The following is a 24646-nucleotide window of genomic DNA, read 5'->3' on the forward strand; positions in this document are numbered from 1 at the left end:
GACACGTAATTTCTGATAGAAACTTAGTATTTATATATGTTTCATACTGTATTAAAGGGAACATCTTTGTGCATAAGGAGACATGCTAAACATAGATTTTGGTGAAAGATTGGATAAAATACACTTATAAACATCAGTGGGACAGGAAATGCACCGGTTTGGAAGAATGACCCCTATAATCTTTTTCTCATCCAAAGACAGATGAGTCTAGAGACTCTGCTGGGATTTGAACCCAGGATCTCCTGTTTACTAGACAGGTGCTTTGACCAACTAAGCCACAGGGCCTCCACAACCTCTCACTTACCTCGTCTCAGACATCAAAACAGTAAGACCTTTAGAGCCAGAAAAAACGGAACTTTCCCTTTAAAAAAAAATGAATTCACACATTCCAGTCATAAAGGTCTTCTAAGAGATGTGGACTGCTTGAGAGGGAGGTAATGTCTGGTTCTTCTCCTTTTAGTCACTTTAATGCTTTGCTGTTCTTCACTCGTGCCACAAGGTGGGGTACTCCTCCAATTCTTCTTGACCAAATGTGTATTTCTTTACGTGGTGTGTCTGACAGTCAGTTACTTTCCAAGTTTGACCTCACTTAAAAAGGTCTCTACTTGGTTTGGGAGACTGTGCATTTAATTCAACATGTTGTAAACCAGGCCTGGATCAAACATGCACATACATACACACATCTGTGTGATCTGGAGAATCACAGAACAGCCGGTAGTCCAGGACGGCCGGCGGCCGGCCACACATCACGCAGTCTGTTTTTTGCCCCCGCTAATCTACTGTTTCACACTCGGGTACGGTAGGTGGCAGCAATGCATCTTTAAGTTGGATGCTGCCGCGGCCGTGCCAGGAAAAGAAAAAGAAGAAGTAGTAGTCTACGGAGCACTGAGCCGCACGTCAACGGTGCCGCCATAGTAGTAAATATAGTAAGTAAGTAAATGGACTTATTTTCATAAAGCGCCTTTCTACAAAGAAATGTATGTTTTACGTCTCATTTATTCATTCACACACGCACTAATATACTTGGGAAACAGTTAGGCACCAAATATATATTCAATTTTCTCAGATGGCAAAAATAAGAACTTTATTGATCCCACATAGGAGTAATTTATGTTATATCAGCTATAGAGAACAAGGTAGTGCTGAAAAACAATATATATCCCCCCCTCACAAAAATAAGAAAAATAGAGAAACATATTTTCTCATAAAAAAAAAACATATTTAAAATTTTTCAAGTAACAAAATAACATATTTGAACCATTTTTCAGGCAACAAAATAACATGTTTTGTTGATGAGCAAATATGTTTCTCTATTTTTCTTTTGTGAGGGGGGAGCACACAGTCACAAGAACACCTGGAAGCATTCATGCTTATGACCACAGAGAAAGATCCTCATGTCCCTTGACAATGACTTGGTCGTAGACAGGGTTGCAGAAAAAAAAGTTACCTGTTGAAGGAACTCCTTATCCCCAAACATTGAGAAAAATGGCATTGCTGGTTTGTTTTTTTAGGTTAGGATTCAACCTTCATTTCTATGTGAGTATTCAAGTTAAACTGTATATTTACAGCCTCTTTACATTGTGATTTATCATAACTCATACAGTGTTGTGTATTTCAGATACCTGTTTTGTATTGGTTCAACCAGAGGGACTGCAGTGAGACCTTCATTTCTATGTGAGAGTATTCAAGTTAAACTAAAATACTATGCTCTTAACACATCTAGTCAACATCAGTGCTATTGCTATAATTTGGATGGTATAGTATCATGAGCCACAATTAAGTATTGTGACACTCATGCCAGGCGTTATTGTTGTTGTTCTTGTTGTTGAGTTTCCACGCCCCGATTGCTTTGGGCCGGGCCTAGTCAAAGTCCCGGGCCGTTTTTTAGTCCCAGTCCGTCCCTGCACACAGGTGATCAGGTGCAGGGGAGCTAGGAACTGGGAAGCCACACAGGTTTTCAACCGTGCATGGAGTGTGTGTGTCCGCATGGTTTGTTCTGTCGCCAGTAGCCTAATGTGTTGTTTTTGATAATACACAAGCTTGTTTTTTAACCTCTCATTCAGCACCCGGGTATTGTAGGTGTTGTTTTTTGAAGCTTTGCACATGTAAAATAAAGTGTTGAACGCAGCTCCCTGTCGGACCACTTTTTTTGGAACCAGCATGAGTTGGAAATGTCTTCAAATTCCCTCACATGGCATTTTTTGTTGTTAGATTGCCATTACAGTTAGAATATTTTCATGGTCCTGTGGCAAAATAATTCCACTACTTCTGCTGTGCTTTTAAACAGCTGTGTGTGTCTGGTTTTCTGGTGTTTATAATAACAAGAAAAGAAATACGTCTTCACTCTAATGTGTGCTATTACGTGTGCTTCCTCTTCCACTATTCTTCGTGACGTCATCAAATACATCACATTCTTTGATGACGTTCCAAGGCTCCATGAAAGAGCATTTGAACGCTACGCGTCTGAAGCTGGAGCTGATTTGCTGCAAACGAGGATGAATGTGCACATGTTCCCAAACGTAGCAACAGCGCCCTCTGCTGGTTCATGGCGGTATGGTCGTAAGCGGCAGCTGCGGCTTCACAACTGTCTTCTATACGCACTTACCGAGTGTACTGTCACGTTTGTGTTTGTTTCATCAGAACTGAACAACACAAACATCCGTATGCTGTCCTTTGACGACCGAGTTACTCCTTAAAATAAATGGATGGCGCTCTTATACTTTATTACTTTAGTTCAGCCACTTATAGGCTCTGCAAAGCGATTTAGTCTTTTTCCTATTCACCCGTTCACAGCCTCTTATGTTAGACACTCACAATGTGACAACAACCCCCCGGTGAACATGTGGGAGTGAAGTGGGGCGTCTCTAATATGACGTAGGTTTGATATGACGTAGGTTGATATGGCGGTGGAATTCTTGCCTCCTTTGATCCTTTATGACGTCACCAGCAGTATATTTATCTGTAAATATTCCTCTGGACCGAGTCAGTTAGTTCTTCACCTTCAGCTTGGTATCTTCTCACTAAGGATGTGGTGGAAACAGTTCTCATTGAGGTTGCTCGTGTTTCTTTTGGTTATTTGCTGGTATTTGGTGGTTTGTCCAGCGCAACATCAGTCCGTCTCCCTGTGTTTGAGTTTTATGTAAAAGTTCTGTCAAATTAGCTTTTTTTTGGTTTCTTTTCTTGTTTTTTGTCAATAGTCATTTAAAAAAGTACATGGCATAATTACTGCAACTGGTAGATTTAACAACAGCGGCTGGATATATATTTTTCCTTTTTTTATAAAGTCATTTAAAATATGATTTGAATTTTACATGAATTAAATCTTGTAATTATTATTTAGTATTGTTTCCCCCATAAGACCCACTTGTTTAGCTTCGGCTGCAGTGGTTTGCAGGTGGAAGATGAAATGTGTTATTGTGGACAGATTAGTTTGGTGATTTTAGGTTGGAAGCGCTGACTTAAAACCTTTGTAGTGTATATCATTGTTACATAATTGGCACATATATGCCATTATTTGACGTGAATATTTGCCACCTGCATGCTTTTGTTCAGAAGTATTTACTGCTAATAACTGCCCAAGGCATCACAGGAAGATGTGTCTTTCTGTTTAACTCCTTTAGCTGTGTGCTTTTTTTATGGCTCACTTGAAAGTAGAGATCAGAGTTTTCATAATCTTCACTTCTGATTGAGGGTCATTATAGATCGTTATTCATGAGTGTGACTGCAATAAGTTACTGAATTTCTAAATGTTTTCTTAGCAATTTCTTTGCTCTGTGATAATAACCTTCTGCAGCATTCATACGTAGACAGCTGTGAATTAGTTTCCCAGGAAAGCCAGTCTTGTTTGTGCAGAATAAACAGAATAAAAAACATCTCACTGTACGACTTGGATCTGCTTCATTTTTTTGCAATCAATACTGGCCCACAGACTATAGGGTGAGACAACTACATAATTATACATTTTGAGTGAACTATTCCTTATTCCTTATGTAGTGACTATCTTTAGACTTTAGACTCTTTCTTCTTTTGACCAAACATCTTACTCACTTCATGAATGGTAATGACGACAGGAGATTTTTTACGCGTTGAGTACGGCAACAGAACCGTCATCAGAACGGTAAAACGCTGTGTTGCTCCACCGTCACTCGTTTATTCTTTTAACTGACATAAGCATCAAAACAAACCATCAGCTGCTACGGAAGCCCCACAGGCCCAAACTACCGAAACCATTAAGGCAAAACAAATATTAGTAGTGAAATTTAGGTCTTAATCACTAAACTATAAAATAATAACTCTCAAAACTTAAACTGAAATATATTCCTTCTCTGTGAACAACAAGGCATATCATGCAATAAAAGAGTTAACTATAAAGTAAATTATAAGCTATACATGGCGCTTACATTCCGGCCCCTAATTGTTACTGCTGGGCATAACAATTACATTTTTAAGTGTCATGTAATCTCAAATTTAAGACTTTGACTTTTTCAAACTCAAACTTATTAACTTACTATTAACACATATTAACTGTACATTTCAAATCCACACTTAGCTCCAAACTAAGTAAGCTCAAATCACATTTACTCCATTTCAAGCAACAAACATAACTTATCTATTGGCCTTTCCAACACACTAGTTTTAGTTTTGACAAATACACGTCTGACAAGTCCGTTTGAATCAGGAACTGTTCTTTCAACTTTTCCCATCAGCCAAGATCCTCTTGGTGCAGTCTCGTCGACTATGAGAACAACATCTCCTGGCTTGAGATTTCTCCTGATTACTGACCACTTCTGTCTTTCTTGCAGAAGAGGCAAGTACTCTTTAGTCCAGCGCTTCCAAAAGATGTCAGACAGGTACTGGACCTGTTTCCACTTTCTTCTGGCATACAAGTCCTCCTTCTCAAAGACTCCAGGTGGAAGTGCTGGCTGTTTCTTGAGAAGAAGCAAGTGGTTAGGTGTAAGAGCTTCAATATCATTCGGATCACTTGACACTCTTGTTACTGGCCTGCCATTGACAATCGCCTCGACTTCACATAGTAATGTATGGAGGCGTTCATCATCAAGAGACTGCTGTTTGAGGATCTGGATGAGAATTCTCCTCACAGAACGAATCTGTCTCTCCCAGATGCCCCCAAAATGGCAGCCTGCTGGTGGGTTGAATATCCAGGTAATGTCTTTCTGCATGAGCGCCTCTGAGATCTTCGCTTGATTCCAGCCTTTGAGTGCTTCACGCATTTCTTTTTCTGCTCCCACCAGGTTTGTGCCGTTATCTGACCGCATAACAGACACTTGACCTCTCCTGGCGATAAATCTCCTAAATGCATTTATACAGGCGTCGGTCTCAAGTGAATGAGCAACTTCTAGATGAATGGCTCGGACAGTAAGACATGTGAACAGTACACCGTACCTCTTAACTGTGCTCCGTCCTTGTTTAACCTCGAAGGGCCCGAAATAGTCTATGCCCACATTGGTGAATGGTGGCTTGTCAGGTGTCAGCCGATCTTGTGGCAGGTTTGCCATTCTCTGTTCACCACGTTTTGCTGAAATCTTCCTGCATCTTACACACTTTGACAGTATTTTTCTGATTGCAGAATCTGCTTGTGGAATCCAGAATCTCTCTCGGAGTTTAGAAAGTGTGTAATTCCTTCCACAGTGTCCTGTCACTTGGTGAGTATGTCTGAGGATCAAATTAGAGACATGGTGATCTTTAGGAAGTATCATGGGATGCTTACCATCCTCTGGCAGCGCAGACCGATGCAACCTTCCTCCAACTCTTAAAATCCCATTTTCCACAACAGGATCAAGCTTCACAATATGACTGCTCCTTTTAAGCTTGTCACCTTTCTGAAGAGCCATAAGTTCATCACTGAAGCCTTGACCTTGACAAAACTTGATGATCTCAACTTCTCCTTGTGCAACATCTTCAGCTGTGAGCAAAGATCCCTTTAAAGTTGACTTGAACTTCTTCATTTGGCTTTTAACCTTTTCAGTTTTCTTTTCCTGACACAAACACTCATTTGCTTGTGATGTCAGCAACTTCCGATGTGTACTCAATTTCTGAAGCAGTTGCTGGAGCTTCACCATCCAGGCAATTGCCTTTTTTAGATGATGCCACTCTGAATAATAACAAATGAGCTTGTTAAGTGGATTTTCTTGCACATCTGTAACATTCACACTCACTGTGGCCTTGACTTCAACATCATCTGTGACTACTTCTTTCATGTTTGGTGAGGCTAGCCAATGTGTTTTGTCCCTTTTCAAAAACTCTGGTCCGCCAATCCAGTTTTGACACTTTGTGAACGTGTCTGCATTCATCCCTCGGGAGGCATGGTCGGCGGGGTTCAGTTCAGAGTTGACATACCTCCACTGGCGTGGCTCACTGTTGTCTCTGATAAGTGATACTCTGCTGGCAACAAAAGTTTTGTATCTGACATTTTCACTGGCAATGTATCTTAAAACAGTGGTACTGTCGGACCAAAACACAGTCTCTTCCAGCTGCTTGTGCAGTTCCTTTCTCATGAGTCGATCCATCTTAACAGCAACTGCAGCCGCTGTTAATTCCAGTCTCGGAATTGTTGTCTGTTTCAGCGGCAGCACTCTGGACTTGCCAATGATGAATGAACAATGGTTTTCCTCTCTTTCATTTGTGATGCGAAGATAGGTGACAACACCATATCCTTTCTCGCTCGCATCTGCAAAATGATGCAGTTGTGCAGATGTGATTGTTCCAAATCCAGCTGGTTTCAAACATCTGTCCACTGTGAACCCATGAAGCTTTGGGAGGTCAGAGAGCCACATTTGTGTTTTCTGAGCCAGTTCAGCAGGGATTTCCTCATCCCAGGAGACTTTTCTACCACATAGGTCCTGCAAGATGATTTTTGCTGGTAGGATAACAGGTGACAAAAAACCCAGAGGGTCATATATAGCACTCACAAACGAGAGGATGCCGCGTCTTGTCTGTGGCACATGTTTTGCATTTATCCTGACCTTGAAAACATCTGCCTCTGTGCACCAGTTCACCCCTAGAACTCTCTCATCAGGTAAGGCTTCATGACTCAAGTCCAAATCTTTAACCTCCTTTGTTCTTTCCTTTTCAGGTATGGAGACAAGGACGGCTCTACTGTTACTCATCCATTTGGTTAAATGGAATCCTCCACTCTCACACAGTGCTGTCAAATCCCTGACCATATCAACTGCTTGTGTTTCATCAGGCACTGATATCAGGCAGTCATCTACATAAAAATTGTTGATAACTGCATCAACTGCAGCACGTGCCACTGTGTCTGCTGCATTTTCAGCTGTCTTCTTAAGTGCAAAGTTTGCACAGCTGGGGGATGACGTGGCCCCAAACAAATGCACGACCATTTTGTATTCTTGCAGAGGTTCTCTCAAGTTTCCATCTGGCCACCAGAGGAATCGTAAAAGGTTGCTGTCCTCTGGTGGTACTCTAACTTGGTGGTACATAGCTTCTATGTCTGACATCAATGCAATGTAGTCATGTCTGAACCGAGTCAACACTCCGATGAGTGTATTTGTTAGATCCGGACCTTGCAAAAGTTCTCCATTTAATGACTGTCCCTGGTATGAAGCTGCAGCATCAAAAACTACACGAAGCTTCCCTTTTTGGGGGTGGTACACCCCGTGGTGAGGTATGTACCACACTCTCTTATCTTCAGACACAGCATTCTCATTTGACACTTTGACTGCATATCCTTTACTGAGCAGGTCAGACATGTGGCTTGTGTATTCTCTGTGAAACTCCTCATTCTTCACAAGTCTCTTTTTCAGGTTTTCTGCTCTCTGTGCAGCCATATTGTAGTTGTTAGGCATTTTGACAGATTTGTTTCTCAGGGGAAGACCTATACTGTAGTGTCCATCGACCCTTTTAACAGTCTTATTAACACTGTTCATGAATTGTATGTCTTCTCTTGACATTTCCTGTTTCTCGTCACTGGCTTTCTCTGGAAAATCGTGATTAAACTGCTGCACCAGCATGTTTTCCACACTAGCAATAGAGATACGGTTAACAGAAACACTGAGTTCACTGTCAGATGTGCAACAGTTTCGCCTGAGAGGTCCGTTGATGACCCAACCGAGAACTGTGCGAACTGCATATGGACCGTCATCTTCACTGTGGATAACCTCCCACGGTTCCATGGCCTTGTGAACATCACATCCTATTAAAAGACCAATGTCTGCGTCTATGTGTGGCAGTTCGATTCCGTGGAGGTGTGGCCAGCTTTCCAAGTCTTTCTGCACTGGAATGTTGTCTTTTGACACTGGAATGTCTTTGTGTGTGTAAATCCCAGGCAAGTCAATGTAAATGTTCTCTTTCAAGCCACAAACCTCTAATCCTGTGAGATAGTAGCTTGGCTCCACCTTTTCCTGCCCCATCGTGCGAAGCAGGATTTGAGTCTTCTTGCCTTCAATGTTCAGCTGTCTCATCAGCTTCTCCGAGCAGAACGTAGACTGGCTTCCATTATCCATGAATGCATATGTTTCTATTGTCTTAGAACTTTTCGTTAGCTTGACACACACAGGCACTATAGACAGGACTCTATTGTCTTTTCCGGCCCCGGTTGCTCCACAGGTGTGTACCGGCTTACTGGACGTAGTACTTTCAGTGCTGCTTTTCTGACTAATCTCATCTGTTTCATTACCTTCTTCCTTTGTGAAATGAAGCAGGCTTGGGTGTCTTTTTGAGCAATATTCACATGAAGCTCTTTTTTTACAGTCTTTGCTCATATGGCCTTGTGTCAGGCATGAGAAACACAGACCTTTTCCTTTAAGAAACTTTATCCTTTCATCATAAGGCTGTTTTCTGATTTTGTGACATTCTGACAACATATGTTGTTTTTCACAGTAGACACATGGCTGCTGGTAGGCATCGATTGTGTAATGAGAGGAGTGTTTACCCTTTTCAGGTGACTTTCCACTTGTGGCTGCTGGTGCTGCACTTGTGGCAAATGTACTCCCTTTCGGCCTGGGTTCTCTGTTCATTTTCACGTTTGGATGAAGTTTTCCTTTATCTTCAACATCTTTTATGTCACCGAACACAGGATCTGTGGCTATTTTAGCTTGTCTGTTTATGAATCTGACCAGATCTGAAAATCTTGCTCTCCTTCCTGTGGTTTCTTGGATGTCAAAGGCGGTCACTCTCCACCTCTCTCTCATCTTGTATGGTAACTTGGAAACAATCATTCTGAGATTAGTGGGATGCTCCATTTCTTGGAGCTGATCGACATCTTGCATTGCATTATCGCAGCCAGTGAGAAACAAGGAAAAACTATGAAGACCCTTAGCATCTTCTGGCTTAATTTGTGGCCAGCTGAAAGCTCTGTTCATGTAGGCATTTGCGATTTTAAGTTCGTTACCATAGTGATAAGTCAGCAATTTCCTTGCCTCACTGTAGCCTTGAGATGGACTCATGTGTTGGCAACTTCGGATTAAGTCTCTCGGTTCACCTCTGGTAAACTGTTCAAGGTAATATAACCTGTCACTCTCACTATCAGTCTTGTCATGAATGGTATGATCAAAGGCTCTTAAGAATGACTTAAAGTCAAGTGGATCGCCACTGAAAACTGGCACATCTCTCTGAGGTAAGTGTGACAGTCTTTGTTGCTTAACTAACATCTCAGTGATGTCATTTTGTTTCAGCATCACTTCACACAAGTTTACTGGATTACATCTGTCAGCCTTTTGTTGTATGCAATCCTCTTGTTTCGCTTGATGATTTATGTTTGACCTTTCAGTGAGATCATGACTTACTTCAGGCTCTTGCCTGCCATTTGGTGGCCGTTGATCTGCCGAACTTGCCACAGAAAGAACAGTGACATCATTGTTACAGCTCTCATTCTCGTAGTCTTCGAAAACCTTTAATTTGGCTGTAGATACAGCAATGTCTGTTTCAATCTTGAGCTGATCCATCCTTGCCTTTAACTTGCACTCTTCCATTTCCAACTCCTGTTTCTGTTTCAGAGATGCTGCACGTGCGAGTAAGGCGGCACGTTCTGCTTGTTCCTTTTGTCGTGCAGACATTACAGATGAGGCTCTTGACGACGTTGATGAGCGACTGCTTGCTTTGCTTTTGTGACTAGATTTCTTGGAAGATGGAATATTAGTCACATTTACACTGTTGTAGTTATTCATGTCTGTATGCTGATTTTGCCTTGTATCAGCTACCCATTCTTCGACTTCTGTCATAAATCTGCTGATTTCTTGTCTTTTTGGATCAAACCAGAATCTTTGATCTGCTTCATGTTCATCTTTGGGCAACAGCAAAAGAACATTTGCGTTTGCGTGAATAAACTCTTGTAGTAGTTTTGTGCATTCATTTAAATGTTCATTCACAACATCTGGACTCTCATTATCTTTCATTAGTGCAGTGATCTTGTTCGTTTTTGAAGTCACCTGTGAGAGTTTTGACCTTCTTGCACTTATTTGCCGGCTTGTTTGCTCTTCTAGCGCTTTTTCTGTGGGTTTTGGCGCCCTCTTGTGACTAACTGCGGTACTGCGCCTCTCTGCGATAGCCTCGTAACTGTCATCCTCGTCCGACATCTTTACTCTGCTTCTTCCTTCTAACTCAACAATTTGAAATGGTCTATGACACAAAGCACAACTGGGCTTTCTTAAATGGATGTCATCTTCTTCAGACCAAACATCTTTGTTGTCTCGGTTTTACGAGAAGGTGAGTGAGATGCCGTTCTTTGACTGTCAGTTTGTTTTGTCGTCATGGCAACGCAGATGTCTTGTTCTCGGAGTAGCGTTTTACTTAATGTAGTGACTATCTTTAGACTTTAGACTCTTTCTTCTTTTGACCAAACATCTTACTCACTTCATGAATGGTAATGACGACAGGAGATTTTTTACGCGTTGAGTACGGCAACAGAACCGTCATCAGAACGGTAAAACGCTGTGTTGCTCCACCGTCACTCGTTTATTCTTTTAACTGACATAAGCATCAAAACAAACCATCAGCTGCTACGGAAGCCCCACAGGCCCAAACTACCGAAACCATTAAGGCAAAACAAATATTAGTAGTGAAATTTAGGTCTTAATCACTAAACTATAAAATAATAACTCTCAAAACTTAAACTGAAATATATTCCTTCTCTGTGAACAACAAGGCATATCATGCAATAAAAGAGTTAACTATAAAGTAAATTATAAGCTATACATGGCGCTTACACCTTAGTCAATCCACACATGAAAATTTGACAACTATTCTCTCACCTTTCAAGTAGTTTCTTTTGTAAACTGTCTCTTGGAACAGCTGATTTGCAACAGATAGTGTAGGCCAGAGTATGACACTATTATAAAATTAACATTATTTGTCAAGGAGCAGTTTGCAGATATTACTGGTCCTACACAGGCGGCCTAATGCATGAATATAACATATATTTAACATGAGGCAAACATGGTGTTTCAGTCAGATATTAGTTTATTCTTAACATTCAAATAATTCAACAATATATTCAACAAACAATGTTACAAAATAACAATATTTAGTTAACAATGAACACAAATATATACATTTTACAACATATTCATGAAAACCACAGTGAAATACTCTCTCAATCCAATGCTGGGTTTCTAAATAAGTGCTCACAGTTGGTTCAAGGCACTTCAGGTAGGTACTTAGGTAAGTAGTTCAATATACTTATGAACTGTAAACATCAAATAACTGATTTTGAACACAAGATTTATTGTCAGTGCAGGTTTTTAAACCTGTTAACAGCCTGTCTACCCCTGTACTACAGTATATTCCAGACAGACTTGCTTTCTGCAGGGGTTTTCACACTGCACTGTCTAGAACGCACAGAAGAGGCAGCACGGTGGCTCTTCAACCAGGTCCTTGTATACTTTCTGGGATCAAACTTGGAAGTAGGGGGGCCTTTGATGTTAATCATCATTAAGTTTGATATGTTTGAGACCAGTATGACAGCCCTCTTGTCTGTGCCTAGAAACATTGACACCATTAGACCTGCTTTAGGTGGCTGGAGTTACCCTAAAATGTCCCTAAGAACCCTTAAAAGGAACCCTGGTTATTAAGACTTGTAGTCCCTAATTAGCCACAATTGTTCTCTTATACTAAAATATGTTGTTAGAAACACATAAAATAATCTATTTGCTTTAAAAATCTACAATGTTTATCACATATTTTGACCTGCGGGAGGCGCCATGTTTTACCTGCGCAATGCATTCTGGGGGCGATGACGTAGAGCGGTGGCTCTGGGAAGATAAGCCGCGTTAGTTTAACTGGGATAGGTATCTAAAACATAGATGAGCAGCACTCTCCCGGCCGTGGAGGCTGACGAGGGAGCCCATAAGACGTCTCGGTTCAGGCAAACTGGATCAAAGTTCTGTGATGCACGGGAGATCTGCAAAAATGATCAAAGTCATGCGCATCTTACCAGTGTATCTTACCTACGCCGTAGACGGCGTAGCCGTGGCTCTAGAGCCTGCAGCGCACCGCCATCCGCTCTCCACTCTCGCCGGGATGGAGACGCCGGTGGGCAGGATACACGTTTGGGTGGGCATAGCCCACCCCTGCCCCCCCCTAAAACCGGCCTCGGTGCTGGGTCCACCGTTTGATGACAGACCAGAGGCTGAGGGGACTGGCCCGGGACTTTGACGAAACGGGAGGCGCAGACTTCGCGTCAAATAGGCAAGAACATCTTTATTTAATTTAATGACGCCAGATCTGGCTGGGGTTTTTATTGTAGCATCGGCTATCTGCTAGTTGAAACGTGTTGTCTGTTAGTCTATCTGAGTTTTATGGTGTTTTTATAGTTCATGCTTTATGGTGCGGTACTTTTTTTTTTTTTTTTTACTTCTTTGTAGGTGCGCCGTCACCTTAATGTTTAGCTGTGTTTTGATCTGTGTTTTTGGTGCGCCTGTCACCAGACCCCAACAACAACTCAACAACCCGGCTCACCTGGAGCCACCCAGAGACCCGGCTCACCGTCCGAACCCGGGGACCCGCTTTTAAGCCCCCCCCCCCGACGGGCCACTGGAGTGAAAGAGCCAGCCCTTGGGCCTGGAGGACCAGGGCCCTGGTACCCTAAACACCCAGACGCTCCTAGCACCATGGACAGCACTCTGTCAGATGCTCAGGCGCATATTGCTTTTCACTCATGTTCTGGTTTCAGGACCACAATAAAACCACAATAAAAGCTGAGCAGGGTTCCATGGTGTAATGGTTAGCACTCTGGACTTTGACTCCAGTAATCTGAGTTCAAATCTCAGTGGAACCTGTCAGTCTTCCACACAACCAGGTATCAATGTTTTACCCACATGATGTTGTGTTTAAGCAGTTTATACAGTTGTTTTCAGCTAGTGATGCTAATGATGGTCACTGATCAATACGAAGGATCATTTCCAACAGTTGTTTCCCTTCACAGTTCCAAACAAATCTGATCAATTTTAAGAGATAATCAGAAAGAAATCAGTCTTAGAAGAGATCTGCTTCATTCATATCTGAGAGAATTGTGCTGGGTCACATGATGTCATTTAAGCTGGTTAGTTAGTTGTCAGAGTTGTAGGATTTTTGACACTGTCAGAAGGTTTGAAAGGAGTGACGCCGTCCCCCAAAGTCACGGACTGTGTGGCGGAGTCACATCCTGGTTAAACAGCAGAGTGGAGCAGCGGAAGCGTGCTGGGCCCATAACCCAGAGGTCGATGGATCGAAACCATCCTCTGCTACTTAAGACTTCCTCTCATACATGAGATTTCTGTATGATAAAGGCTCTAAATCGTCTTGTTCTGAAGATTCACACACACACACACACACACACACACACACACACAGCTGACAGGTTGTTGTGGCTGAGTGGTTAAGGCGATGGACTAGAAATCCATTGGGGATTCCCCGCGCAGGTTCAAATCTTGCCAACAACGAGTAATGTTGGAATGTGCAAGACGACTGCCTAATCTTCAGTTATTAACCATATCCAGTACTGTCTTTCAAAAGTAATCAGTTGGATTCCCTTGTGGTTCATTTTGTATTTTCTACCCAGCATGGTAATACCCATGGATGATTTTTAATTTTACCACAACAGGACAACTTATATGAAGTCATACATTTATTTCTAACATGAATGATTTGAAGATAGGATTTTTTCTTTCGTTACGCCCGCCATTTTCAAAGCATGTGAGTTTCCGTAGTGTAGTGGTTATCACGTTCGCCTAACACGGAAAAGGTCCCCCGTTCAAAACTGGGCGGAAACATGTATGACTTTGCAATAACATTATTTGGACTTGGAAAACCACTCTAGTCCTCTTCTTGGTGCTCAGGACAGGAAGGCCGACCATCTCTTTCTCACATTGGGTCTTATGCAGAAATGAATTTCGTTGCAGTTCCACAACTGACCAAAAGCCAGTCATTCTCCATTTACCTACACTTTAAAATGTCCAACTTTACAGGAAAAAAAGAAACATAGAGAGATTTTTTACAGGATTTTTCTCGTCATGTCCGCCATTTTCAAAACATGTCAGTCACCAGCTCCACCACCAGACCCCACTAGCTCCACCACCAGACCCCAACAACAACTCAACAACCTCAACAACCCGGCTCACCTGGAGCCACCCAAAGACCCGGCTCACCGTCCGAACCCGGGGACCCGCTTTTAAGCCCCCCACCAGCCGGCCACTGGAGTGAAAGAGCCAGCCCTTGGGCCTGGAGGACCAGGGCCCTGGTACCCTAAACACCCAGACGCTCCTAGCACCATGGACAGCACTCTGTCAGATGCTCAGGCGCATATTGCTTTTCACTCATGTTCTGGTTTCAGGACCACAATAAAAACACAATAAAAGCTGAGCAGGGTTCCATGGTGTAATGGTTAGCACTCTGGACTTTGACTCCAGTAATCTGAGTTCAAATCTCAGTGGAACCTGTCAGTCTTCCACACAACCAGGTATCAAGGTTTTACCCACATGATGTTGTAGTATCAATCCACGAAACTTCGGGCCCATTAATTGCATTTGAGATAAACCAACAGGGCAGATAGTTGATATTTGTTGAAGAAGGCATGACCCGCCCTATACTGCCTCTGATTGGCTGTAACCCTAACCAATCATCACTCCTCATGCCTAAATCTAACCAATCCAACTAAGGCAACGAGTACTAGCCAATCAGAGGCAGAGTAGGGCGGGTCATGCCTTCGCCATCCTAGGAAAACAAATTTTTCTTGCAGGACAGTAAATCATGAGCATCAGAGGGGATTTAGAAGTGGGTATACGCATGCCGACTGAAAAATAAGTGGGTATACGCCGTATACCCGCGTATACCCTGCACTACACTGTATAAGAGCTATTTCAGGTTCAGATTTCGCTTACGGCCATACCAGCCTGAATACGCCCGATCTCGTCTGATCATTGGTCACTGATCACTGAAACATGACTAATGTTTCAAACATTAGTCAATAAAATCTAAAACTTGAAGTGAAGAGTTCAAGTTTTTTTGGAGAATCTCTACTCTCTCCGTATATTTGCAATAACCGGAGACGGTAGCTAAACTGAAGTGACCTGTAAAGAGTGAATGTGAGGTAGGACACTAGAACTTACTGTCTCAAGTCTCTTTAACCACAGAGGGACTAAAACTCTCAACCTTCTTATCCAAAGTCAGATGCCTTGTCCTTTAGGACGTGTGGTCCACCAATGGCTTCTGTTTCTCATTCCAGCATGTCACACCTCTAAAGGTCTTACTGTTTTGATGTCTGAGACGAGGTAAGTGAGAGGTTGTGGAGGCCCTGTGGCTTAGTTGGTCAAAGCACCTGTCTAGTAAACAGGAGATCCTGGGTTCAAATCCCAGCAGAGCCTCTAGACTCATCTGTCTTTGGATGAGAAGAAGATTATAGATGTCTCATTCATTCATGGTTCAACCATGGTGGTGGAATGGAAAAATGACATGTAGCTTAAAAAAAAGAAAGGCACATTGAAGGTTTCTTACCCAAAGTTAATTCGCACATTCCAGTCTTAAACTTATTCTAAGAGATGTGGACTGCTTGAGAGGGAGGTAATGTCTGGTTTTTCTCCTTTTAGTCACTTTAATACTTTGCTGTTCTTCACTCGTGCCACAAGGTGGGGTACTCCTCCAATTCTTCTTGACCAAATGTGTATTTCTTTACGTGGTGTGTCTGACAGTCGAATACTTTCCAAGTTTGACCTCACTTAAAAAGGTCTCTACTTGGTTTGGGAGGCTGTGCATTTAATTCAAAATCTTATAAACCAGGGGCCGGATTCACAAAACATTCTTAAGAAAAAAAATCTTCTTAAGTGTCATGTTTTTCTTAAGTTCAGTCTTAAACTTGAATTATGGTTCTGCTTCAAATCGACGCCGTGCACACGCAGTCGCCGTGACACCGTTGTGAACCCTTCAGACTTCTCCATCACTCCATTTCGCCGCGGTGCAGTTCCCCCCGTGACCGCTAATTCGCGATCTTTTCCTGAATGGTTTATCCGACTTTTTCCGGTCACAGTGAATCAAAGAGATAAGGACGACTATTGTGCAAAAAACCAAAACAAAAAAAATCACACATACACGAAGAAAAGAGCGCTGAAAGTTCGCGACTGCTTCAAACCGGAAACTGGAAATGCGTTGCTACCAAGCGAACCAATCACAGTCCTCTCGGTCTGTGTTTGGTCTGCGTCGCCTCCACGCGTAGCTACAATTTTTGGGAGGTGACGTCAGTGACGGCGTCAGCGACGGCGTCAGCGACGGCGTGTGGTCTGCGTCGACGCGTACCACACGCCGTAGGCACAGCGTCGTTTTGACGCAGAACCATAACTCAAGCTGAAAGAAGAAAAAAGTCATATTCTCCAAAAAAGTTCTTAAGTATTTTCTCAACTTTTTTCTTAAGTTTCTTCTTAAGAAAAAACTTAAGAATAAATGGTATTCTTGAAATAAAAGTTCTCAAATTTGTTCTTGACTTTTTTCTTAACTTTAAGACAACCTTGACCTGTCTTAAAATGTCTTCTGTGAAAAAGTAAGCCTCTAATATCACCTTTTTCAACACATTTGCACAAACAAAAACCTGCAATATTGTGGAGCGATGCATCGGTGTAGTGAAGTCTCGCTTCAGGTGCATCCACTGAATATAATGAAATTAATAATAATAATAATATAATGAAATGAATAATATATAATCTTGTATACCAAGTACATAGAGATGCACTAAATAAAAACCCAAACATATGTAGCTTAATAAAACAAAATTAAATTCAATAGACTGATATGTTCATTTTAATACATTGATTAAAATTGTGACGGCTCTGATGTACAGACGGAGCAGCAGCAGCTTCTGGGGCATGACAACATGAAGCTTCACTTTATATTCAGACAAACTAATGTGGCAGCTACAACTGTTAGATTTCATCTATTAAACCAACATTTATCTTCCTAAATGATTTATTTCAGCCAGCGGTACCTCTCTACAGAGCTGCAAGTCAGTTCATTGGATCACTTTCTCCCCGTGACGACGGCGCAGGTTGACCCGGCGATCACGTCTGTACTTCAGTCTGAGCTGCTGCTGCTGCTCCGAGCCGGCGGCTCTTTTCATCCCCGAAAACATCGGAGCAAATTTCTTAACCGCCGTTATTTGGATAAACCGAGCCCACGTTGGGGATCTTAATGGTTACTTTTACGCCTCAAAAAATATTAAAACTTAATAAAGTGGCATATTAACAGCGCTACAGCGGAAATTAAAACAGCTTTTAGCTCTCGGCTTCTGCTGTCGTTTTGGTGCGACATGCATTCTGGGATACTTGGCTGCTACTGCTGAACGGTCTGCTGGAGCGGCTACTGAATTGATTTAGTGATTTCGGATACAGCCATATTTTAAGAATTTTTTAAGTAGGAAAAATGAGAAATTCATAAGAAATGACAGTTCTTAAGAAGGTTCTTAAGAAAATATTGAGGAATTGCACTTAAGAACTTTCTTATGAACTTCTTAATTTTAGATCTTAAGACATTTCTTACAGTTTTTCTCAGTCGCTTTGGTACATTTCTCAGATCATCCTCGACATTTGCAAAACAGTAAGTGCATTTCTCAAAACAGTTCGTACAAATAGCAAAACACCATGGATTACCTGCAAAAGCCAGTCTCTTGCTCAAAATCCTTAGTTCATCTCTCAAAATTAAATATCTGTGTCAATGAACGTGTCAGTGCATCAGAATCACAAGTGCTTGTGTCATTGTGTACGGATAAGACAGTCAAATTGCTTAGTCTTTATCTCCCATAGTCTTATGGCTTTGTTTTGTACAACCATGGTGCAAATAGCCTCCTCCTGTTCAGGTGTGGAAAGGGGCCCTCTGCCACCCCTGTGAGGTTGTCTTGCAGTCCTATGTGGAAAAAATATAGTAATGCAAAACACAAAATTGAGTAAGATAGAATGTCACTGTATATACAGTAGTATACTTACTGTATATTGTAAAATGAAAGTAGAATACTGTCATATTGTATGAAGCATTACAGAAAGTATACAGTATTACAGTACAGTGCCTATTATTAGATTACATACCTGTTCTGTCGACGAAAAGTCTGAACGATTGAGGACACAGTTGTTCTCCCAACATTTGGCTGCACCCTTCGACCAGCCTGGGCCATTGTAAGCCCATGATTGAGAACATGGTCTACAAGTGTAGCTCTTATCTCATCAGGAACGCGCATATGTCCTCGGCCTGGTTGATCTAATGCTTGACATATTTCCCTTCATTACAGAAAGTCAAGATTCACCTGGGATCAATTTACCAATTCAGGCCAGATTTAGAAACAAAGTCTAATGGAAATGTATAGAAATATGCTGACATATTATGACAACTTGTTCAACCATTTTGCATGTAAAGACTTATGCGATGAACTAATGCCTAAATGTTGTGGGGGGTGAGACTATTCAACAGAGACCCATTATAATACATTTTGATCAACATGACATAAACAACTGATAATGTAGGAAACAGCAGAAAATTGTACATTATCATTTGCATGGATGACAAATGCATTTGCAACTTGTTCAAAGAAATGAGAAACTGCTTTTCTGATGTGCACAAGTGACACAATGATGTGAAGATTGAACAAGTAGTTTTGAGAATTTCAATTCTGATCTGAGAAATGTACCAAAGCGACTGAGAAAAACTGTAAGATCGTTCTTAAGAACATATTGATGAATCCGGCCCCAGGCCTGGATCAAACATGCACATACACACAGGTGCACAGGTGCAGGGGAATTAGGAGCTGGGAAGCCAGTTTTTCAGTTTTTTTTGGAACCAGCATGAGTTGGAAATGTCTTCAAATTCCCTCACATGGTATTTTTTGTTGTTAGATTGCCATTACAGTTATAATATTTTCATGGTCCTGTGGCAAAATAATTTCACTACTTCTGCTGTGCTTTTAAACAGCTGTGTGTGTCTGGTTTTCTGGTGTTGTTTATAATAACAAGAAAAGAAATACATCTTCACTCTAATGTGTGCTATTACGTGTGCTTCCTCTTCCACTATTCTTCGTGACGTCATCAAAGACATCACATTCTTTGATGACGTTCCAAGGCTCCATGAAAGAGCATTTGAACGCTACGCGTCTGAAGCTGGAGCTGATTTGCTGCAAACGAGGATGAATGTGCACATGTTCCCAAACGTAGCAACAGCGCCCTCTGCTGGTTCATGGCGGTATGGTCGTAAGCGGCAGCTGCGGCTTCACAACTGTCTTCTATACGCACTTACCGAGTGTACTGTCACGTTTGTGTTTGTTTCATCATAACTGAACAACACAAACATCCGTATGCTGTCCTTTGACGACCGAGTTACTCCTTCAAATAAATGGATGGCGCTCCTATAGTTTATTTCTTTAGTTCAGCCACTTATAGGCTCTGCAAAGCGATTTAGTCTTTTTCCTATTCACCCGTTCACAGCCTCTTATTTTAGACACTCACAATGTGACAACAACCCCCGGTGAACATGTGGGAGTGAAGTGGGGCGTCTCTAATATGACGTAGGTTTGATATGACGTAGGTTGATATGGCGGTGGAATTCTTGCCTCCTTTGATCCTTTATGACGTCACCAGCAGTATATTTATCTGTAAATATTCCTCTGGACCGAGTCAGTGAGTTATTCACCTTCAGCTTGGTATCTTCTCACTAAGGATGTGGTGGAAACAGTTCTCCTTGAGGTTGGTCGTGTTTCTTTTGGTTATTTGCTGGTATTTGCTGGTTTGTCCAGCGCAACATCAGTCCGTCTCCCTGTGTTTGAGTTTTATCTAAAAGTTCTGTCAATTTAACTTTTTTTTTGGTTTCTTTTCTTGTTTTTTGTCAATAGTCATTTAAAAAAGTACATGGCATAATTACTGCAACTGGTAGATTTAACAACAGCGGCTGGATATATATTTTTCCTTTTTTTATAAAGTCATTTAAAATATGATTTAAATTTTACATGAATTAAATCTATAATTATTATTTAGTATTGTTTCCCCCATAAGAGCCACTTGTTTAGCTTCGGCTGCAGTGGTTTGCAGGTGGAAGATGAAATGTGTTATTGTGGACAGATTAGTTTGGTGATTTTAGGTTGGAAGCGCTGACTTAAAACCTTTGTAGTGTATATCATTGTTACATAATTGGCACATATATGTCATTATTTGACGTGAATATTTGCCACCTGCATGCTTTTGTTCAGAAGTATTTACTGCTAATAACTGCCCAAGGCATCACAGGAAGATGTGTCTTTCTGTTTAACTCCTTTAGCTGTGTGCTTTTTTTTATGGCTCGCTTGAAAGTAGAGATCAGAGTTTTCATAATCTTCACTTCTGATTGAGGGTCATTATAGATCGTTATTCATGAGTGTGACTGCAATAAGTTACTGAATTTCAAAATGTTTTCTTAGCAATTTCTTTGCTCTGTGATAATAACTTCTGCAGCATTCATACGTAGACAGCTGTGAATTAGTTTCCCAGGAAAGTCAGTCTTGTTTGTGCATTTTAACTGTTGTTCTTTGTCTAATTGTTGCGGGTGAAAGGTTAGTCCAGCATGTAACATCATCTTGTTTTTTTCTAAAGTAGGGGGCATGAAGTTATGATTGAAAAACTCTGGCACCCTGGGGGAAATATTGATATCCAGATATATTATTGATATGAATTGGGAGTGTTAGGTAGAAGAATCACATGAATCTTCAGACTGTGATATTATTCTGGATTTGTTCCAGCTTGGTGTTATACTTAATGTCATTTTTTGATATTGAAAGTTACCTGTAGAATTACTAGTAAGTTATGAGGATGGACGGATCAATAGCAAAGTATCAATATTTCAGGCCTTATTTTTCAGTTTTAAGGATCTATTTTTGTGTAAAAAAAAAAACCCCAAAACAAACAACAATGCTTTAAATGTTTGGTTTCATTGATTTTAGTTCCTACCCAAACCCTGATCTCAGTCGGTTACAAACCTTGTATGTCAATGTTTTCCATCAAACGTTTACTGACTGAAATGGGCTTGACCAGTAAACCTGGAACAACTGAAGTACACTGCACGGGGTCATAAGCGCAGATATTTTAAAGTTTGGCAGCCATTTTTATCTTATTTTGAAGAGAAATTCCTGACAGTGTAGCTCCCCCCCCTCTCTTTTTTTTTTCTTTTTCCTTTTTGTGTGTCGGTATGTATGCATATAGATTATTCGATTACATTTATTTATTGGTATGTGTTTTATACATTACATTGTCTTTACATGCCATACCATATGCATACATTATATTTGTTTTTGTATTGCATTTATTTGTACTTATTTTATGGGTCTGGGAACCAAGTTCTAATGTTAATGTAAATTTAATTGAAAAATCAATAAACATATTTGAATAATAATTAATCCCGAAGTGGTCAACTGCTCACAAGAATCAGTCACACACACAAACAGTATGATAAAAACAGATTATAAATAAATATCTAAAATAAATCAAATCTAATGACAGGAGGGAGAACCGACTTGGGGACAAAGGCAAGGACAGGTGAAACAACACACCACAACAGAAACAGCGACAATGAGGACACAAGTGTTCCAGCACTTCTGCCTTGGAGAGATTCCCCCCACACCCGCTTGATTGAAAGTTACCTGTAGAATTACTAGTAAGTTATGAGGATGGACGGATCAATAGCAAAGTATCAATATTTCAGGCCTTATTTTTCAGTTTTAAGGATCTATTTTTGTGTAAAAAAAAAAAAAAAAAAAAAAACAAACAACAATGCTTTAAATGTTTGGTTTCATTGATTTTAGTTCCTACCCAAACCCTGATCTCAGTCGGTTGTTTGTTCTTAGTCACATGAAAATATGGTAACGTAACATTAGCAAATAACTAAGAAGATTGTTAGGTCAAACACACAGGATGTATATTATAATGGAGAAATATTATGACTGACACGAATCTGTAAAAATTACAGACTTCTACATGCTTTTCAAGTGGGAAAACCTGCAAAATCAGCAGTGTATCAAATACTTGTTCTCCCCACTGCATGAACAGTCTTACCTTCATCTTGCCTTTTTTTCTCTTCTCCACTACAGATGGAAAAAATAGTACATTTTTTGTCCTGCTCAAAACCAGAACCGACACCTTGACATCTTGTGTGAGATTAATTTAACCGTCGCGCTTTACTGCGCATGCGTCGTACTACAGAGGCACATTTACTGACGTACCCCTTTATATAGATGTGCTGTTAATATAACATGATAATTAAAAAAAATATTAATAATAATAATATTGTGACATGGTCATTTCTCAAAAACGAAAAAAAAGAAAAGTAAAAAAAAAAGACCTGCGGTGTTTGGCGTCCCAGAATGGAATGACGTCATTTGACGTCATCCGCGGGCCGACCTTCCTGCGCATCAAAGGAGTAGTGATTGACGTCACGTCAGGAAGGTTTAAATGGTGAAAGTACACAGAGGATGGATATCCTCTGTGTTAATCATTGAGATGAACTTGGTTCTTTTTTTTTCTTTTCTCAGGTTCATACTCGGAGGAACGTGGTTTTTATTCTTTCTCTTGTTTCTTAGTTTTAGATTTGTAAAAAAACTGAATAAAAAGTAAGCAAATTCATCTTAAGAATGTGGTAGAGAACAATTAGTAAATAACAATTATTAGTCATAATTCAATCATTTCAGTACCTTTCAGCACTGAAATGTGTGATGCTCTGGTGAATACTCCCACTGTAAACCTGAGGAAGAAATGTTTCTAAATATATAACCTCCTGAGGTCAGATCCATTGTGATGTCATCAATGACATCATAGACCTTTGATGATGCATCTCTGTGATGTTTTAGAATGTTTATTCATTGTGAATCCTTTAACATTGTTGAATATGAATGACTGTATCTAATTAATGACAGAAATGCACTGAAAGGATTCACATTCCTAGGAGTACCTTAGATTCAGATTCAGATTCAGCTTTATTTGTCCTTTGCAAGGAAACTTGTTTTCACCCCCGTACGCCACACACAACCTCAAGATACATAAATACATACATTACATCACCCACCCATACACATTAAACAGGAAACACACATTTAGCGACGCAATCTATTTAGTTCTGTTATAGCAGAGGGGACGAAGCTTCGGCTGAACTTGACCCTCTTCCAGGTCAGGGACCTGTACCGGCGGCCAGATGGAAGCAGCACAAAGTACGGGTTTAGGGGGTGACTGGGGTCCTGGGTGATGGTGAGTGCTCTGCGTGTTATGGCTATGGTGTTGAGGTCAGAGAGGATGGGGGTGGGGAGGCCAATGATTTTGGCAGCTCTGTGAGTGATTTGTGTCAGTCTTTTTGTGTTGGGGGATGACAACATGTTGAAGAAACAGGAGGAGCAGTAGAGGAGGAAAAAGAAAGCTTATAATAATAATTATTATTTACTAATTGTTCTCTACCACATTCTTAAGATGAATTTGGTTACTTTTTCTCCAGTTTTTTGCAAATTTGGTGTGATGTTATTCTGGTGTTGGATCAGATCCTCATGTTTAAAACATGAAACATAGAAAAAAACAAAAAAGAAAAAACACAAGTGAAAACTACATCTCAGTTTGATTCAGTGTCACAGACAGAAATGAATAGTTTGTGTTTTACGTTACCACTGCAGTACTTAATTTGGTCCAGTTATCTCCAAGTTTTCCGTTATTCTGTTAATGTCCTGATGTTCTGGTGATCTGTCAGATCCTACAAATGTAAACTTGAGAAACAAGAGAAAGAATAAAAACCACGTTCCTCCGAGTATGAACCTGAGAAAAGAAAAAAAGAACCATACAGGAACTTTAGATTTGCAAAACATCCTTTTGATGATGATTTTTTTTAAATTGGTGGAACATACATGTACATGGCTTGTATTTGAGTTCAAACCTTCATACTTAAATAAGCTTGTGTTTTACGTTACCACTGCAGTTCTTCATTTGATCCAGTTACCTTCATATTTTCAGTCTGATGTGATAAAAACATTTACCTTCTTCCAGTGTCATTTCATACTAGTGTTCTGTTAGTCCAGTGTTCTGGTACATCCTCCCACTAAGAACCAGTGAAGAAATGAGTCAAAACATGAAATAATAAAACTGATCAACTTACCAGGTGGGACTCTCATTCTTGGTATTTTTTTTTCATTTTTACTTGTTAATGTTTCATCACCTTATTGTTGTGCTGATAT

At 40.7% G+C, this 24646-nt stretch overlaps 4 non-coding genes across 4 annotated transcripts; 3 read left to right on the forward strand and 1 right to left on the reverse strand.

Annotated features, from left to right (window-relative positions):
- Positions 1–211: 211 nt before the first annotated feature.
- On the reverse strand, positions 212–285 carry trnat-agu (transfer RNA threonine (anticodon AGU)). The gene has a single exon. It is a non-coding gene; the product is annotated as a tRNA-Thr (tRNA).
- Positions 286–13180: 12895 nt separating this feature from the next.
- On the forward strand, positions 13181–13252 carry trnaq-uug (transfer RNA glutamine (anticodon UUG)). The gene has a single exon. It is a non-coding gene; the product is annotated as a tRNA-Gln (tRNA).
- A 1566-nt stretch (positions 13253–14818) lies between these two features.
- trnaq-uug (transfer RNA glutamine (anticodon UUG)) lies at positions 14819–14890 on the forward strand. Its single transcript has one exon. It is a non-coding gene; the product is annotated as a tRNA-Gln (tRNA).
- Positions 14891–15741: 851 nt separating this feature from the next.
- On the forward strand, positions 15742–15815 carry trnat-agu (transfer RNA threonine (anticodon AGU)). Its single transcript has one exon. It is a non-coding gene; the product is annotated as a tRNA-Thr (tRNA).
- Positions 15816–24646: the final 8831 nt, after the last annotated feature.

The sequence above is a fragment of the Cololabis saira genome, chromosome 11 (genome assembly GCF_033807715.1).
Source record: "Cololabis saira isolate AMF1-May2022 chromosome 11, fColSai1.1, whole genome shotgun sequence".
NCBI classification, from domain to species: Eukaryota; Metazoa; Chordata; class Actinopteri; order Beloniformes; family Belonidae; genus Cololabis; species Cololabis saira.